Source organism: Styela clava, chromosome 15 (assembly GCF_964204865.1).
Source record: "Styela clava chromosome 15, kaStyClav1.hap1.2, whole genome shotgun sequence".
NCBI lineage: Eukaryota > Metazoa > Chordata > Ascidiacea > Stolidobranchia > Styelidae > Styela > Styela clava.
Window position 1 is genome coordinate 1,636,501 of NC_135264.1, and position 18,658 is coordinate 1,655,158.

Consider the following 18,658-nt stretch of genomic DNA (forward strand, 5'->3'; position numbering starts at 1 on the left):
CACGCATCTCCCTCTCAACATTTACTCCAGATCGATATTTCGTCTTCATTAACGTCGTTATTAAACACTTTAGATCCGTAGATCCTTACCACGGATATGGGCCGCGAGACGAAGCCTTGAAAACGCCCAGAAAATGAGTTTCGTAGCGCACATCTGGTAACTAAATAAATTCTTCAGTTTTGTGTGAAAATGAACATACTGAACGCATTACAGCTTGTTCCACAATCCTAATGCGAAATTGAATATAAGAGGTTCCCGGAAATTCAATAACCATAAGTTTACAACACATACATAAGAACTATGCAATTCGAGAGCCCTACAGCACACTAACACAAATGTATTCCTGTAATGTTTTGCCTGACCAAAATCGGACTTCCTCAGTCAATCATAATTTATTAGGTAGATTACGAAAAATATGGCATACATGTAACCGACAACAAAAAATACTTATTGTGTGACAGGAGTCGCTAGTGACCTCGAAAGCAGCGACACCAACAACGCTGATTCACATTAGCGAATAAATTTTATGTAATAACCACAAGCAGTTTACAACAAGAACAGCATATAAAGCTACATCCATTTTATAGAAGCTATCAAACGTATTTGTTTTTAAGCAATGAAGTCACAAATTAACATCGTGAGCACGAAAACACAAATAAATTATTTCTCACTTAGAAATTTACCGGAAAAGTCAAGAAAATTAAATGAATGTACAATATGTACATAACATAGTGAACAGAAATATTACAATTAGTCTTTTTTTAGTTTATGTGGTTATGTATTTGAACAAAGGCAATATTATTTCTAGAAACAGGACTACGACACTAACAAATGTCCGAAAAAAATAAATGATACTTATTAAATCAACTGCAATATCTAATTCACTTTCTTCTGAATTGTTTTCTAAATCCACTATCTAGAAAATCAACTTTTCCTCTATAAGTGTACTGTGATTTTTGCAGTCAATACAAAAACAAAAATCTGTGCAATTTAGGTTGATTTTTGCACACTTGCATAAATTATTTTAACTATTTTTCTTACACTTGCAGTTTTCCAACTCAAGAACTGATTTGAGGGCCACATGCTTCTTCAGTGAATCATTGTTGGGTGGCAGAGTATAATCCTTATGTTTGCCAGTGTTAAATAGACGTGCCCTGGTATCATCTACATTCTTCATATCCTCTTCATACAGTGAAAAAACAAATTCCTCAGCTTAATTTATTAATGCCTCGTTAACTCAAAACATCTTCATAGTTGAGAAAAAAATGAATTGAAAACCTCAATGAAGTCTCCAACATGAGTTTGATGGGCAGTTCCAATTGCAGAAGAGTGCTAAGTATTCCAATATGAATAGCCCATCTAAGCTGTGTGCTATTATGATTCTCATATACCTTTACGCTTCAAGACTTCTTGTTTAATCCATTTTATAGCACTGATAGCAGCAAGGATTAGAGCCAGCGTTGGATTGGTGGAACATTGCCATTTTCTTTTGTAGTACAGTATCTAAAATGAGGAAGAAAATCATATTTGGAACAGCATGAGTGTAGAAATACCACTAAATACTAACTAATACCTTGAATACATAATGCATTTTATCTGATGTACTCAATGAGGCTGACGGACAACTCACGCATATTAAAAACGCATTTCTATAGACCTAAAACACCACCGTAGAAAATGCGAAAAGACGGACAACTCACCAGGTCTCCAGGTAGTCGAGTTGTCTCTGGTGAGTTTTCCGCCTCCCCTCAATGAGCGTATATATGCTCATTGCATGTACTACAGTTCAGCAGTGTTTGCATACCATTACTAGACTATATCTACACTAAATTTTGATATATCAGTCTAAAATGCCCTATGACAGTATGAGTAGGATTAGGATTTACATATTTATCCAGGGGGAGAAGAAAGCCGATAAGACGGCTTATCCATATGGCGAACCACGGCCTCTCATCCGGTTACCATTCCAAGTCGGGTATGGGATTAGTTATATTGTTTGTTTTCGGAAGCATGGTCTTGGTGGTGGAGGAAGCCGTAACCGACCAGCGGTTACGTGAACCACCCAACGACGGCGAGGAGTCCAGCAATCCTCTCGCACATAACCATCCCTGCATGGGATTCGAACCTGCGAACCCACGCAGAGTAATTGGAGGTGCGGTGGCGAGCGTATTCCTAATGCTTAGCCCGTTGAGCCACACCGCCGCGGCGCCGCCACCGCCACATATTGAATTGGTTATTGGCCCGTTACATTCGAGTATCTTTTGTTTGATTATTTTTGGCCTAAACCTTTTTTGAATTAGTTTTTTTGTAATTTATTTTTGTGTGTGTGCTGGTGGCAGGGTGGGCGGGCACATGATATTTCTCATGTTTTTAACCTTTTTAAAGGTTTTGCTCGCCCTCCAGAATTATCCATTCAAAATTTCTGTATATTACAGTATTATGGAGTATTCAAATAAACTATATCTATCTATTTAGTAATTAGTAGTCTATGTCTATCTTTCCTTTTAATTTATCTTGCATATTTTTATTGAATACGGTATCAGAATATTGGTATAGAACTGTAGAAAGATATAATAAAAATTGTTTATATTTAAACAGGCATTAGAATTGTTATATTTGAGTATTTAGTTACTAATCTGAGCAAGGTTGACGTGACTGATTATGAATGAAGATTACATAAAACAAACAAATTTAACACAAGCCAGTTTGCTTATGACATCACTCGATAGCTTGAGAGAGCAAAACATTCTCTGCGATTTCAATGTCAAAGTTGGTGACAAATCATTCCGTGCTCATCGCTGTGTCTTGGCAGCCTCATCAGGATACTTTAAAGCAATGTTTTCAAGAAAAATGAAGGAATCTCGTGATGGTTTTATTAATATGAAAGATGTTGATCAAAATGGGATTTCCCAATGTATAGAGTTCATGTATAAACTGATAAAGGAGGAGCAAATTTGAAAATGGAATACGTTCAACAAATCCTGCAAGCATCCAACCTGTTACAAATGGTTAGTTTGACAAACTTTTGCTTCCATTACTTGGAAACCAATCTGTCTCGAACCAATTGTCTTTCTGTCATCAACTTGGCTCAAGCATACGATCGTCATGATGTAAAAGAACAAGCAGAACATGTGCTGATCACTAATTTCAAATCAGTAATTTCCTCCGAGATGTTCCCGTTTATTATCAAGCCAGATCTCCTGCGTTACATAAAAGTTTCAAATGTAAGTTATCAAACATCATGGCAAGCTATGATAACATGGGCAAGAGCAAAAGATGAACATGCAGAGAGATGTTTTGGCGATCTTGTAACAGTCATCAATATCCAGACTTATCCTTTCAAGTTTCTTCTGGAGACAGTGTTAGAAGAACCACTGGTGAAAAGTAATAACATTGCAAAGAATTCAGTCATCACTGTATTATTCTCTAATATGGCTGAAAGTCATCGCTGAAGAATATGACTGAAACTCATCAAGTTCCTAATATAAACGCAGTTAGCTATGTGTTAAATAGATTCATGGAAATCAACTTTGAACAACTCATTGAGAAAGGGGAATTCTGTGATATTCAAAAAAATGATATAATTACACTTTTCAAATCAGCAAACACGAAATATTCCTCTGAGACTGTTAAATGGCAAGCCGCTTTAAAATGGGTTAGACATGACATTCGTAACCGAGAGCAAACAATACCTAAATTTTACTACTTATCCATACTATGTTTCCTGAAGAAATAAACGTTCTATTATGAGTACCTGAAGAGCAAATCAAAATTAAAAGTGTATACTTACTTTTGAGACACCCATATTTGTACCTGAAATTATGACCCAACTCTAACCTGGTACGCATCCTACGTTCTGTTGTCCGCCATCTTGGTTCACAAGAACCAAAAATTCGGGAGTACCAACAATTTTTTCATATTTGTGTGTGTATTCGGTTTTGTTTTTTGCTACTTTTGAAAAGTGCTTTCTTAAAATATACATGGTTGCACATTGGGACAAAGCATAGTAGGCGATCACTCTCCAGTATTGATCGAAGTAAGTAACTTACATCACATCCTACGCCGCTATTCAACTCTTGTTATTTTATTTATTATATGTCTCTTGACCAATACTAATTGCCGACTTTTTGAACATGGAGTGTTATAATGATTTGTTACACGTTTTGTTATTATGCTGCTGTTGTTGTTCTTGTAGTCATTTTTCTTGCGAAATAGAAATAAAAAAAAAACCTAACACAAACACGGACGACATTAGCACAATTTGCGAACAGGTGATTTGGATGGCGGTGCCTATCCTTTGGCTTAACACTACGCTCTGAAGAAGTTTGCGCATCTTAAATGGCGGCCAAGCGTTCGAACCATCGCACTTTAGTTTTCAGGGAAATTTGAGAGCTATCAAGCTTGTTCGACATCTTGCCCGAAATGAGCATTCCGCTGTGCTTATTTATGCTTTTCTTACATAAATAAAAAATCCGAACGTGACATGAGAAAACATCACACGTCAAGTGAAAAAAGAAATTAATATGGCGACAGTGTAGCGCAACCGTGAACTTGTATTTGACAACGTTTGCCGTTGGTAGGATCGTTTTTACTATCAATACCACGAACAAAATCCTACACAAAAAATGGCATCCCATGGTAGAATGCTGATTGCGACAAAGCCATACGGCTAAGAAAAGCGGCGTTCCTTAAAATGAAAAGGTCGATGTCCATCGAAAATGTGATAATGTATAAAAAACGTAGATCTGAAGCAAGAAGAATAATATTAAAGGCTAAAAGGCAGAGTTGGCATGATTACTGTAGCTCACTGGACAAGAATGAAAAACTCAGCAACGTATGGAAAATGGTTAGACGCTTCACTAAAAGCAAGGTATACGAACAAATCCCCGGCCTTAAACACAATGGTATAACAGCAATCGAAGATTCCGGAAAAGCTGAGCTTCTGGCGAGTTCGTTCTCGGCGGTCAGTAGCAATGAAAACTACACCCCGAAATTTCTTCAAAGAAAGATCGCATTCGAATCCTCACATGACGTAACAATCTTCAAGGCTAATCACAAATTGGATAAAAATATCACACTGAAAGAACCTAATCAAGTTTTAAAACCAAGAAAAAGCACTGCTCCAGGACTAGACAAGATTTGCTACGCAATGCTTATAAAATTGCCCGCAGAATGTAAAGACATATTACTCAAATTGTTCAATTTGATTTTGAACAAAGGGAGTATTCCAGATACCTGGAAACGCTCTGTTGTAATTCCGATTCTTAAATCCAATAAACAAAAAAACTAACCATCTTCATATAGGCCTATATCTTTAACTAGCAATTTATGTAAGGTTTTGGAAAGAAATATAGTTCGCAGAATGAAGTGGTTTGTTAAAAAAAAAAGGCATATTATGTAGAGAACAGAGCGGTTTCAGGTGGAGGAGATCTACAACTGATGCATATCTAAAATAAAATTACACGATGACATATATAAAGCTTTACCAAATAAAAGATCTGTACTTGGCATTTTCTTAGACATGGAAGAAGCCCATGACATGGTATGAAATAGAGCAGGGCTACTCAACTATTTTTATCGAAGGTCCGCAAACAAAACTTCAAAATTATTTGGGGCCGGTCTTTCCAGAAATGATATTTCGGCATCCTTAAACGAGCACTTCCTCGACTGACTAATGATTACCGGTAGTAGCAAATTAAAATTGTTTATTATGGTGTTATAGTTCTTTTCGTATATATTTAAAACTATGAAAGTCATTTTATAATAGGAAATTCAAAAAGTGGTGCTAATGATCCAAAATATATAATTAGGTGCGGTCCAAATCCAATACTCGAAAGGTCCGGATTCGGACCGCGGTCCGCCAGTTGAGTAGCCCTGAAATAGAGGACTGTTATACAAACTATATAACATTGGGAAAATTTGGCTTTTCGTTGCATCTTTTCTGACGAATCGTTCATTTCAGGTTAGAGTAGGCAGTCGTCTTTCAAGTATATTCTCATTAGAAAACGGAATACCTCAAGGGAGCGTAATTAGTCCACTGCTATTCAATATAATGATAAACGATATGCCTAGTACTATTTCATCAGATAATGTTGGATTGTTTGCAGACGATAACGCTCTATGGCACATTGGGCTCAAAATTGAAGATTTAATCATTTCCTCTCAGAACTCGTTGGATTGTATTCAGTCCTGGTGCAATCAATGGGGTTTTAAGATCTCGGTCACAAAATCAATAGTTGTAATCTTCACCCGAAAGAGAAAATTACCACCAATACAACTACACATAAACGGTGTAATACTACCAGTCAGGAATGAAGTAAGATACCTCGTAGTCTATTTCGATAGGCGCTTAAATTATAAGAGACTTATCGAATATGTTGTACAAAAATGTAGTAAACGGATTAATCTGCTGCGTTTGCTTATTAGAACTAGCTGAGGAGCTAACAAATCACCCCTTTTGTCATTGTACAGATCCCTAGTTCGACCCATTATCGAATATGGTATGGAAGCCTATTTTTCAGCATCAATGAATGCCATAAGAAAAATCAAAATTATCCAATTTCAATGTCTACGCATCGCTGCAGGTGGCATGATGAGTACGCCTAAAATTGCTTTACAAGTTTGTTGTAATGAGATGCCATTGAGTATACGACGACTACAATTATGCCTCTTATATAAGGCTAAACTGCTAACATTTGTTGACCATCCTTGTCACGAAGTCATCGAACACTCATGGCATGAAATATTTCCCAACTCTCCAACATTTCGTACTTTTGGTATGATTGCAAGGACTTTCGATATTGACAAATTGGATATTAGTATTATTAAAGCCGAAGAAATTCCCCCATGGTATTTGGACGAAATTAATATTGACGATGCATTATCGAATATACTTTTTTCTTCCTTGGTATACGCCCGACCAAACAAAAGCTATAAGTTTGGACTATATAAATGAATCCTATCAATCACACGTGCATATCTATACCGATGGATCAAAAATTGATGACAAATGCGGTGCTGCGGTTTATGTTCCATATAATAATTCTCGTATGGGTGTTAGGCTAGACAAAGACTGTTCCTCGTTTGATTGCGAAGTTTTTGCAATATATAGTGCCCTTACATGGTCAAAAAATAACTATAAAGGGAATATACTTATCATATCGGATTGTATGTCTGCTATACACGCTATAAATAATAACTCGGATCAAATTAGTAATATATCTTCAAATATTCAGACTTGTCTTTTTGAGTTACAGGAACATGGATGCAAAATCACACTACTATGGGCTCCAGGACATGTTGGCATTCCGGGTAACGAAGTCGCCGACAAAATAGCAAAGGTATCAGCGGAGATTATCCCAATCACAAAACAAAGTCAAATCCCAAATTCGACAATTTCGCGCTAATAAATGGGATCAACATTTTATACACAGTGACCAAGCGTTTCATTACAAGACAATTTCCCCCTCAATTGAAGACAGCATCAAGAATTCCACTTGGTCACCACGGACTTTGCGATTTCTGTAATGATCCAGAGACAGTAGAACATTTTCTAATGAACTGTCGTGCATATAGAAACGAAAGACGCATACTAAAGATGAAATGTCGCGATTATGGCATTGAATTTCAACTCAAAGCTATCTTACGCGACCCTAGCATTTTCCCTGCTCTTGTTGATTTTGTGAAATCTACCAAGAGAGTACTATAGCCATATACAACATTTTGATTTAAATTTTCTGGCGCAAAAGACTCAAATTGTTTAAAGCGCCATATATTACCATAACACCCACACACACTATCAGAAGCAAAGCTTGTGGCTGTCTGTTTTTCAGGCAATTTTACACTTATATAAGTAATATATTGTGAATAGGAAAGGGGCAAAACGCTGGTTACAGAATATGCAGAATTTCTAATATGTGAGTTAAAACCAATATCTTCTACAATTTTAGAAATAAAATAACAAGAGGATTAAGTGAATTTGCGTCCGCGGTAAATTCAGAGTTCACGCTAAAATTGAACGCTATTCGATTAAGATCTACAGGTTTGAACCCTAAAATAGTCTAACTCAAATATTAAGATCTACAGGTTTAAACCCTAAAATAGTCTAACTCAAATATAATCGCTGTAATTTGAAGATCCTATCAGCAATATGTCAGATACGTCAAACAACAACACCAACAATGCTCTTTTCAACAACACTGAAAAGCCGAAGCCCAAACCACGTCTCACCAGAAGCCTACCAGATCCTGGCCTCTCTCCAATAGGTCCTACTATACACCAACTTGATAGACCTACTGACTTATACCTAAATCTACAAGAAGCAATACAGAGGAATATAGAGATCCAACTTCCTACTCTTATTGCTAAATGCATTGAGGATAATTTCAATGCCGGTAACATCTCCTCAGATTACTTACCTATGAGCCCTGACCTCAAAGTATGCTTGGAAGAACAAATGCATTCTTTGAAGGAAATCAAACAAGACATCACCTCAATCAGATCCGAAGATCCGAAATAAAATTATCAAAAACCGTCACCTTATAAGATCTGCTGCGAAATCAACATCTCCATCAAACCTATCCAATGCTTTCATTGTCGAGAACTTAACAGACAAAAATAAAAACTTATTCTACCAAGCGAAAGTCCTAAAAAATCGTTGCGGATACGCTTTTCTTTGGACATCCAATGGAAGAGTTTTGGTGAAAAAAAACAAAGAAACTAATACTTTATCAATAAATAATGAAGAAGATCTGAAGAAGATCAGATAAGTGCTAATATTTCATTAAAATCCTTCCATAATGTCTTTTTGCCAAATATTGTCAGATTTGAGAAACTTTCCAATTGTTTCAACTGCAACTCTTGTATATTTCATACCCCTATAATAAATGGCCATTTATATGTAGTCATATTCAATCCTCCCATTCAATAATTTAACTAACTATCCTCCCAACTCAAATTGGGAATCAACAAGTCTTTATTCCTGCGACGATTCTATTCAAAGTCAATACCTTGAAATAAGTCAGATCAATGAGGCTTCTTCCAGGTTCTTACCATCCGACCTCATTCTAATACATCTTAACATCAGATCACTTGCTAAATATGTTGATAACTTAATAGAATTAACTTCAAATTTTCATATTCTCCCCCATGTGATTGCTCTTAGTGAGACCCGGATCAATAATATGACCATGCCTGTTAATGTGGACATCCCAGGGTACACCTTTTATCATGTTCCCTCTCCAACTCAGGCGGGTGGTGTGGGTTTGTACATTAAAGATAATTTAGATTGCCAATTAGTCCAAGATTTTAATTTAACATTTCCTAACTGTGAGGATATATGGATCGAGCTCAAGTTCTCCCAGCCCAGCTTGAATTTTCAGAGCCTCATTATTGGTGTTATCTACAACCACCCAAAAAGCAATTTACCATCTTTTACCCTAGCAATGGCTCGCCTATTCGAAATACTGGATATGACTAAAAAAAAATTCATGATACTGGGTGATTTTAACATTAACCTACTCGACACGTATAATAATTCCATTGCCATGTATTTGGACATGCTCATGTCTTACTATGTTTTCCCAGTGATAACGAAACCCACCTCAACTTGTCACACCCTTATAGATCATCTCTATACGAACACCATTAACCAATGTTCTTCATCATTTATTTTGCTCAGTGACATGACTGATCACTTTCCTATAGCATGCACAATCTCGGGTGTTAATGTTGGCTTAAAGACCAATACTCGCATGAAGCGCGATATGTCAAAATTTTGTATCGATTCTTTTAGGTCCGATGTTGAGTTGATGTGTAACAACTATACGGGTGCTACCTTTTGCAAAGAAAATTTCAATACCTCTTTCGATACCTTCCTTGGTCACTTGAAATGGTTAATTAACAAACATGCCCCCTTACGACCCTTATCTCGCAAAAAACACAAACTTTACTCCAAACCTTGGATCACTAAGGGAATTCGCAAGTCTATCAAACACAAAAATAACATGTACAAAAACAAGTTCTTGAGGGGTAGTCCATCCCAGCGTGATCACTTCAAAAAGTATAGAAATTTGTTGGTTCATTTGCAGAGGAAATCTAAAGAATTATTTTATCGTAATGTCCTCGAGAACAACCGAGGTGATGTTAAACGTACATGGAAAACGATCAATGACATTATTAAAATTAAGTAAGTCTAGAGATAACACCTCCGTCACAGAATTAAAGCTTGAAAATGGAACCACAGTGACAGACCCTGTCCTGGTTGCCAATGAATTTAATAAGTTTTTCTCCTCAGTAGGGAAGAAACTCGCAGATAATCTCCCTGATAGCCCAGTGTCTTTTGCCGGCTTCTTAGGTACTCCATTGCGAAATTCTTTTTTTCTTGAGCTTACGTCACCTGCCGAGATCTTGCAGATTATATTGAACCTAAAAAAAGGGAAAGCTGTTGGGCCTGATGGTATTCCTTCCCACTTTCTTAAGTCTACTGCTGATATCATTTCGCCAGCGCTATGTAATTTTTTCAATTCGTCTTTTAGATTAGGTACTTTCCCTTCTTCACTTAAGATCGCACGAGTAGTACCAGTTTATAAGAATGGTAAAAATAATGATCCCTCAAATTACAGACCAATTTCAATCTTACCCTCCATTGGCATCATCCTAGAAAAATTATTACATAAAAGAATGCTCAATATTTGTACAAAATTCAACTTAATCAATAAATGTCAGTTCGGATTTCTATCCGATCATTCCACAAACCATGCTATTCTAGATTTAATTTCCTATATATATGATAAACTGGACAAAGGTGAATTTGTTTGCTGTATTTTCTTAGACCTTAAAAAAGCCTTCGACACTGTCAATCATACTATTCTCTCACACAAACTGAGACATTATGGTTTTCGAGGTGCTACAGGCAACTTATTTTGTGATTACCTGTCCGGTCGACAACAATTTGTCGAGGTGGATTCCAATAGGTCTCCCATGCTCCCTATTCACTGTGGAATTCCTCAAGGTTCTGTATTGGGACCGCTTGCTTTCCTCGTCGCAATAAATGATCTGTCGTCCTGCTCCAACTTCTTAACCAAACTTTTCGCTGACGATGCCTGTTTGCTTTACAGCTCAAAAGATTTGAATACGCTCCAAGATAAAGTGAACTCTGAAATTAATAAAATACATGATTGGATGACCTGTAACAAATTTACAGTGAATGTTGACAAATCAAAAGTGATGTTATTCAGCCCGAAAACTCGCACTAGACACGCAAATATCTCAATCAGAATTAAAGGAATCTCGCTCGAAATTGTCAACTCTTACAAATATTTAGGGCTCATTATTGACAACAAATTAAAGTGGAACACCCACACTGTTGAAATACATAGGAAACTTTCAAGATCATATATACACATATACATGACGCAACCCTTCGAACCGTATACTTTGCCCTTTTCCAACCATATATACAATATGCTGTAGCTGCTTGGGGGGCTGCCTCCCAAACAAATTTGCATAAATTAAAAGTTCAAAATAGAGCTGTTAGAACTCTCGCTAGAGCTCCTTTTCGTTCCAACCTAAACATCCTATACCTTAAGACCAGGGTGCTAAAATTGTCAGACATCTACAAATTAGAGGTCTCCAAGATTATGCACCAATACCATAACAATAATCTACCCGCAGCTTTTGACAATTATTTTCTAAGTCTTAGTAATGTACATGAGCACAATACCCGCTCCTCGACTAAGTCTAATCTTTTTGTACCACGTTTTTCCCTAGGCTTAACACAAAATTCCCTAAAATACAAAGGTGTACTAATTTGGAACAGTATTCCCCTCAGTCTACGTGACTCCACTTATGACATCTTTAAATTTAAATTTAAAAAATTCATGCTCTCTTCTTACCTGTCACCTGCCAGCACCTAGAGTTGATGTGCTGTCAGCTTTCCTCTTTGTCATTGCCAGGATTGCTTGATCTGATCCACAGCCTCTCGAATAGATTGACTTGATACTTTTAATAATCAATTTTCTGCACTGTGGAAGAAACAATCATGTTTGTTTTTATTAGATTCTTGTTATTACTTCATATATTCCACAGTGGAATAAATTTTCATGCTTATTTTTCTATGTCACACTTTTGTCGTACTTTATATATTGCCCAGTGGAATGAATATTCACTCTTTTGTTGTTGCCTACTTTATATACTGCACAGTGAAATAAATTTTCAAGCTTATTCTTGTTGAATTCGTTCTGCACCTTTGATACTGCACAGTGGAATGGATATTCATGGTTATTTCTGTCTATTTCTTAATTTACTTCATATATTGCACAGTGAAATGAATCTCCATGCTTACTTTTTTTGAATTCTACAAGGACTGTTTAATTTTATGCAGAGAAATGAATAGTCATGTCTTATATTTATTATACTTTTTATTTTGCACATGAGTTTGTTTCTATTCTTCCTGTAATCCACAGATATCTGTGGAAGTGCAGTCACACTCGAGGTTTCATGTTTTGAATTAACCAATATCTTTTTTTGCATTTGTTACCTGCAGTCAAACATAAGTGCTCTCACTTTCGTTGAAATTATACCACAATAGCCATGAGGTACATGATCTAAAATTATAAGTTATATTTCAGATTTCTTATTGCATTGTAATTGCCTTCAGTAGCCTATTTTAATAATATCTGTGCAGTCTGTTTGTGGATTTCTGCTAGATCTAACTTATGTTTGGTTCAACGATAATCTAGTATTTACCAGAATTTTGTTTACCTTTTTAAGTTGATCTCTTTTTCTGTTCATGTATGAATTTGCCACCAGCACCCAGTCATCAGGCCACTGTAGAATTCCATGAGTACGGTACCGTTACTACCGTATAGATTTAAAAACCCCTTTCGGAACCTGATTCCAATAATATTGTTTGTTATTAATGTCTTCCGAATGAGGTACTACCCCCAAAACAATGGCCCTTACTGCAGCTGACAAGCGAGGTTTCTTAGCCCGTTTATCCATAGTTACCTCGTAATGCTATGGTTTATCACTTTTGATTCCGTTCCGACCGTCGTCGGGTGCGGACGTGTCAGCTTGAAAAGACTAGTGAATGCCACGCGTTGTATATTTCGGTATCTGTAATCTGTATCGCGCAATATCAACATGAGCAAAGCCCATCTACTAAAATTAAAGAAGTTTATGGATAAAAGATTGAATTTAAAGTTAAATGGTGGACGATCCTTTTATGAATCTAGTCGTGTATGATGAAACAGAGCATAGAAAAGATGGGATCACTGCACCTGTTGGAATGGCTGAATGGTGGTCGTTCGTGGAAATTCGATATTAATGTTGGAAGCATTGGAACGGATACAATGATTTTAAAGTGAACTAACCGAAAACGACAAAAGAACCCAATACCCCAATTCATGATTTGTGCATAGACTGCTATGGAACATTCAATCCATTTACCAAGCTTGTTTTTTAGTAAAAAAAAATTGTCACTGTGTTATTTTTGCAATATAATTGAAGTAGGCCCACAACATCATCATTTTTTTGTCAGCGAGTGTTCTTTAATCCATATATCTGTATAGGAAAAGCACATACACGTCTCACATTTTAATTTGAATTTATAAGATATTGCCCGATGTCACATCGTGTTTTTGTTTTATTGTGTTTTGCCTGTTTTTGGGGGACGGGCACGTACTTGTACGTATTTAACTTTTTTATTAAGTTATGCCCGTCCTCCAGGTCCTCTGTATTTTGTTTGTCCCTTTGTTATTGTTTTGTGTTTTGTTTGTATCAGAGTGACCGAATAAAATTGATTGATTGATTGATATCTAATAAAACGCGGTGACATGGTTACCCCGCCTGTTGTGACTGGAGTCGCTTGCTTCCTTCGTTATGAACGAGACTCGGATATTCGTGTCGCCTGAATATATTCTATTTCCGTATTCTTTTAGTATTTAATGTTCGTCTTTTTATTCCTTTATAAAATTTGATGTTAGACTTCCTTGTAGGTGACGCTGCTCGATAACCATTACTGGTTTATCGCGTCTTCCTTCACACTAAAATGCATTTTTTTCTTTTTTTACTTAATCCTATTCGTATAATGTGTATTTTCGGCATGTGTAAAAATAAACTACTGATACTACTGACTGAACGCGCAGGGTTTTCATCTGTCTCCACTCTATCATTTCTTGTTCCCGCAATCAAAAACAAACAACATTTCAGTTTAAAACTACATGGGATCGCGATACAAGTCAGCGCACCTAACGACTTTCCCAGCGAGTGTGCAACCTTTAACACAGTAGGGGTGAATACAAATAACTGGGTGAAACCACTGGTCGCACCTTTAATTAACATAAGCTTTCTAGTAGTTGCACTTGCAGGTACGAAATTTTTGGCTATTGATCTTATCACGTGCGTTGTTCGCCTCGAACAAGCTAGTTATTGGGGATTTGTGACGTCATGGACATGGATAATTCAGCAGCCGAATGGCTTCTTACCCAAACGTCGTATTCACAGATAATTGGTTAAGCAAATTTTGTAGTCCAGCAAACCTAGTTGCGTCTGCGGAAGGCTGCCCTGGTTATCAAATTTAAACCAGGACTTTCAGAGTCAATTTTGATATTCACAAGGTCATATATCCCACGATGTTTACATTTGTGATGATTTCCAAAGTCTGGCTCGTACTACTCGGATTCTAATTCCTGCAATATCTAAAAATCAGAATGTCTATGGACCTGATATGGGAACACTACGGCCCGCGACTCAAATCCGGCCCATTGGGTTATTCAATCTGGCCGCGCCTGATGCTGCCGCTATCGAACAAAAACCAAATTTTGATGTTTTAGCTTAAAATAGCTCAAGACACGAGAAATATTGTTCTTTTACCTTTGCCTTTGTAACACTGTAAATCTGTTCATAGAATTTAACCTTTTACGTATACTTGCGTATACTGGCATACTTACTGAAGGTGAATGCGTATTGTGTTTGTTCCGTTGTTTCCCCCATATATTGTTAGCGAACGTATTACGTGTAAAATCAATAAATTATAATGAAAGATAGGAATTGTGATAAAAAATAAGAATTGTTTCCCAGACCATTTTTTTAATTTTATAAAAAGTCCCATACAAGAGTGAACAGTATTTAATATAAAGACAAAAAAATTTCGCCAAGCTGAATATAAATGGAGTCAAATGCCAAATTGCCCAACGAAAGTTGAGTGCACGGAGAGTTGGACTAAATCGATTCATTCACCAATGAAATGCCAAAATAATGCCAAGTTATTAAATGCTACCGGTAAAAAATTTAAATTATAAGTATCGTTAAACTTCAATTCCTTCCTATTTTTCGAACTGAACCGGATATTTGGACAGAGAATATGCGCATGAACTTTCGATGACAGTTATGGTCAATGAAGACAGCCGGGATATCTTTAAATGTAGGCGTATGTAATAAAATCGGAAATGACAAAGTTACAAAATCACATCTAATAGGTTGTTGTCTTTGGAGGCGTCCCGTTTCGAAGTTACAAAAATATGGTAACCCTACGTATAAGTATTATCGTTATAAAATAAAAAAAAATTAGGATATTAGTAGTACTACAGCAAATGCAGAATTTCTCTCTGAAGGGTTGGTGTGGGAATTGTTCCCCGGTTGGAATAGGCAATTACTTAAGACTAACAAGACAAGTTGTGACTGAGATAAGCTGGCTGTAGTAGAGCAATCCCGTATTATAATGGCCAAAGAGAGTATTGTATTTAGTGGCAGAATTACTTACTGCTAAACCTGAATGAAGTCCCGCCTTACATATACTTTGTAATGCAGCATCGTTATACTGTATTATGTGACGGCATTTACCGGACAGGCCAAAGAAAATTCAGTTTGTAGGCTGTCTGATTTTAATATATTTCAGGAGGCGAGACGTTGAAAATTGTCACAAGTGTGAACATCGTTGTGCTCCCATTTTGCTCCCTAAGTTCTCCCAGACGAACGAGTGCAAACAAACAATATTTTGAAACGAGTGCTGCAATCCCACAATCTGAACTTCAATTGAAGTGTAGTTGCAGCATTAAAAAAAGAATTTCCATTTATCTGCTACGTGCCTATCCAGCATTTATCAAAGTACTTGAACGGACGATCGGGATTCCGCTAAACGAGCGGACGCCATGAGACCTATTCTGACATCATAGTTACAAACCAAAGCACCAATATGTTTTCACAACCTCCTGGTAAATACTTTTTATCAACTCGTTTTTGCCTCGATTATATTTTGTCTAAGCGGTGCCATATGGCTATGCTTAACATACGTCCCGTTTCAGGCGGGTTAGTCCCACTTTTGAACACCTTGTCCCGGCGTCCCGACCGGTCAGCAAAAAATCCCGCATTGGCGTTCAGCCAGTCAGCATGATACACGAACATTACCAATTAGCATGTTCTTCATACTGTTGTTGTGTAAGCCCCGTACGCAGCGCCGGATTAACCATTGAACAATATAAGCACGTGCTTAGGGCACCAAGCAATGAGGGGCACCACAGAAATTTTAAAGCAGAATTTTATATAGTTTATCGGTGTTCATTAAAATATTACGAATTCACCAGACGACTAAAACTTCAAAATATTCGGCTATTTTTCGTCTTCAAGTATCATATCAAAAATAAACACTGGGACTCATTTATTGGACACGAAATGGGTCTATGAATCGTTTCCTTAATTTGTTGTTGTTTTTCCTTCACAGTATTCTCTTTGTTGCTGCATTTTTCTTTTTTAAAAAATTTCTTTTCTTTTCAACAATTGGACCAATGAACTATTTCCACTATGTGGCGGTTACACGGTCGTATTTCAACGATCTAGTGGTTAGCGAAGTCGGGAGACAAGGTAGACCAGGGTGGTCCAAACCCTGTCATGCTGATACATTCCGTGCGGCTCAAAGATCAATTTTAGCGTATATTTGTATCTAATGGAGGAACGTTTCCGAGTTTTTTTTTTGCTATTTCAACTGGGGTTGGGATCCCGAGATTCAAACCCCTTTTTCTGACGCTTTGTGCCTTTATTTTAGTAAAAACACTCCTCTGTTTTCAAGGGTCGGCCATGTGATAGTAGTGACGAAATGCAGAACCAACTTAACGCCGCGCAATCCATTCTTTTTTAGCTAGGTCCCGAAATACCAACTTAGACGGACTTGGTTGGTATTTGACGATGGCACTAAGCTTGCTCACGCTGCACGTTTTTAAATTACTTAATATAACAATTCGTAATAAAATGAGTGTCGCACGAAATGTGACATAAGGAAAACACGGCGGAAACGTATTTCCTTGCCCATCACACAGTGTCTGTTTTAACTTCAAGTACCGTAATATCTGTCACGAAAGAAAATAATTTGAAGCGACATTAAACGCGAGATGCGCAAAATACAACGGTAATTCTCGGGAATTAACTTTGTAATAACTGAAGGCTTTGTATATCTTCTTCAAAAGAACGCCACCCATGCAACATAATAGGCTAATAGTCTGATTAGAACGGTAAACTCTCGTTATTTATTAAATTTGAACTAAGTAAACTAGCGATATTTCGATCACTTTAGGGGTTTCTCCGACTTGCTGCCCGCGAGACCTCCTCAAAAGCTTTTGCGGTCCTTCAACCTAGCAACCTTGAAGCACCCTGGGGTAGACTAATTTCAAACTACAGTTGTGACTTGTATGCTTCGGTATTTCGATTCACGTTGAGACTGGAGGCATGAATCTTTATTGTCACACACCCTCAGGATTAGAGCTCAACTGATATATATATATATCGGTCCGATATTGCGTGTTTGCCGATATACCATATATATCGGCTATATATAACAGTGAAAAAACTAAAAATGTTCGTAAAAGTTGTTTTATTTACTGTTGGTTGTGATTATTTTTAATGGATAATACACTTATGTGGTTTATTGTTATTATAATTAAATTACACATGAGGGGGCACCAAAGTCTTCAGTGCTTAGGGCACCAAAGGGGCTTAATCCGCCCCTGCCCGTACGCCAAAAGATTACTTAACCTTCCGATATTTAGACAGACAGCGCCTCGATGACAAAATGGCCAATGAAGACAGCCGTGATGGTTTTAAATGCCCCTAATGTAAAATCGTCGAATTTGAAGTTGAAAAAATCACAGCTGTGGTCTTTGAAGGTGCCCCGATTTGAGGTCACAAAAATATGGTGACCCTATTTATGGGTAGAGGTTCTAATACTAGCCACTTAGGTTGGCAATTCAAATGACTGATTTGCTAGAAATGATATTTTACAACCTCCTTGATTGCTACGCGCACTCATTACGTAATAACAGCAAATTAATTGACACGATGACAAAACAATAGCCTACCGGCCAAAATCAGTTCGTGTAACTTGAATCAAAATACAACTTAAAAGTGAGATGGAACAGATTGTTTCTAGGAATAAAGAACTGCTGGAGGAATCCTTTCTAGGCAAAGTATTATGAATACATTTTGTGTATTACATTTCGTTCGTTCTTATCTTATTATTATGTTTCCCCTGATGTCCTTATTTTGGGGTTCATATCGATGGCAGCCCTGAATATAAAGCTAGTTGTATATAGCAAACCACAGACATTTTGAAAATTGTCAAAGCAATGAATGGACACGAAATAAATTGAAGAAAACAAAGCATACGTTT

General features: G+C 37.0%; 1 protein-coding gene and 1 long non-coding RNA gene across 4 annotated transcripts in view; one reads left to right on the forward strand and one right to left on the reverse strand.

Annotated features, from left to right (window-relative positions):
- Positions 1-18,658, forward strand: part of LOC120335504 (uncharacterized) — a 135,632-nt gene that overhangs the window by 85,733 nt on the left and 31,241 nt on the right. The gene's annotated exons all lie outside the window — the stretch shown is intronic.
- Positions 9,641-13,003, reverse strand: LOC144432428 (uncharacterized). 2 transcript variants are annotated; one of them, XR_013480636.1, is made up of 4 exons: positions 12,763-13,003; positions 11,895-12,023; positions 10,933-11,155; positions 9,641-10,425 (listed from the first exon to the last, which is right to left on the reverse strand). It is a non-coding gene; the product is annotated as an uncharacterized LOC144432428 (long non-coding RNA). The 2 variants fall into 2 exon arrangements; XR_013480635.1 differs by lacking the exon at positions 12,763-13,003 and having other exon boundaries at positions 11,895-12,559.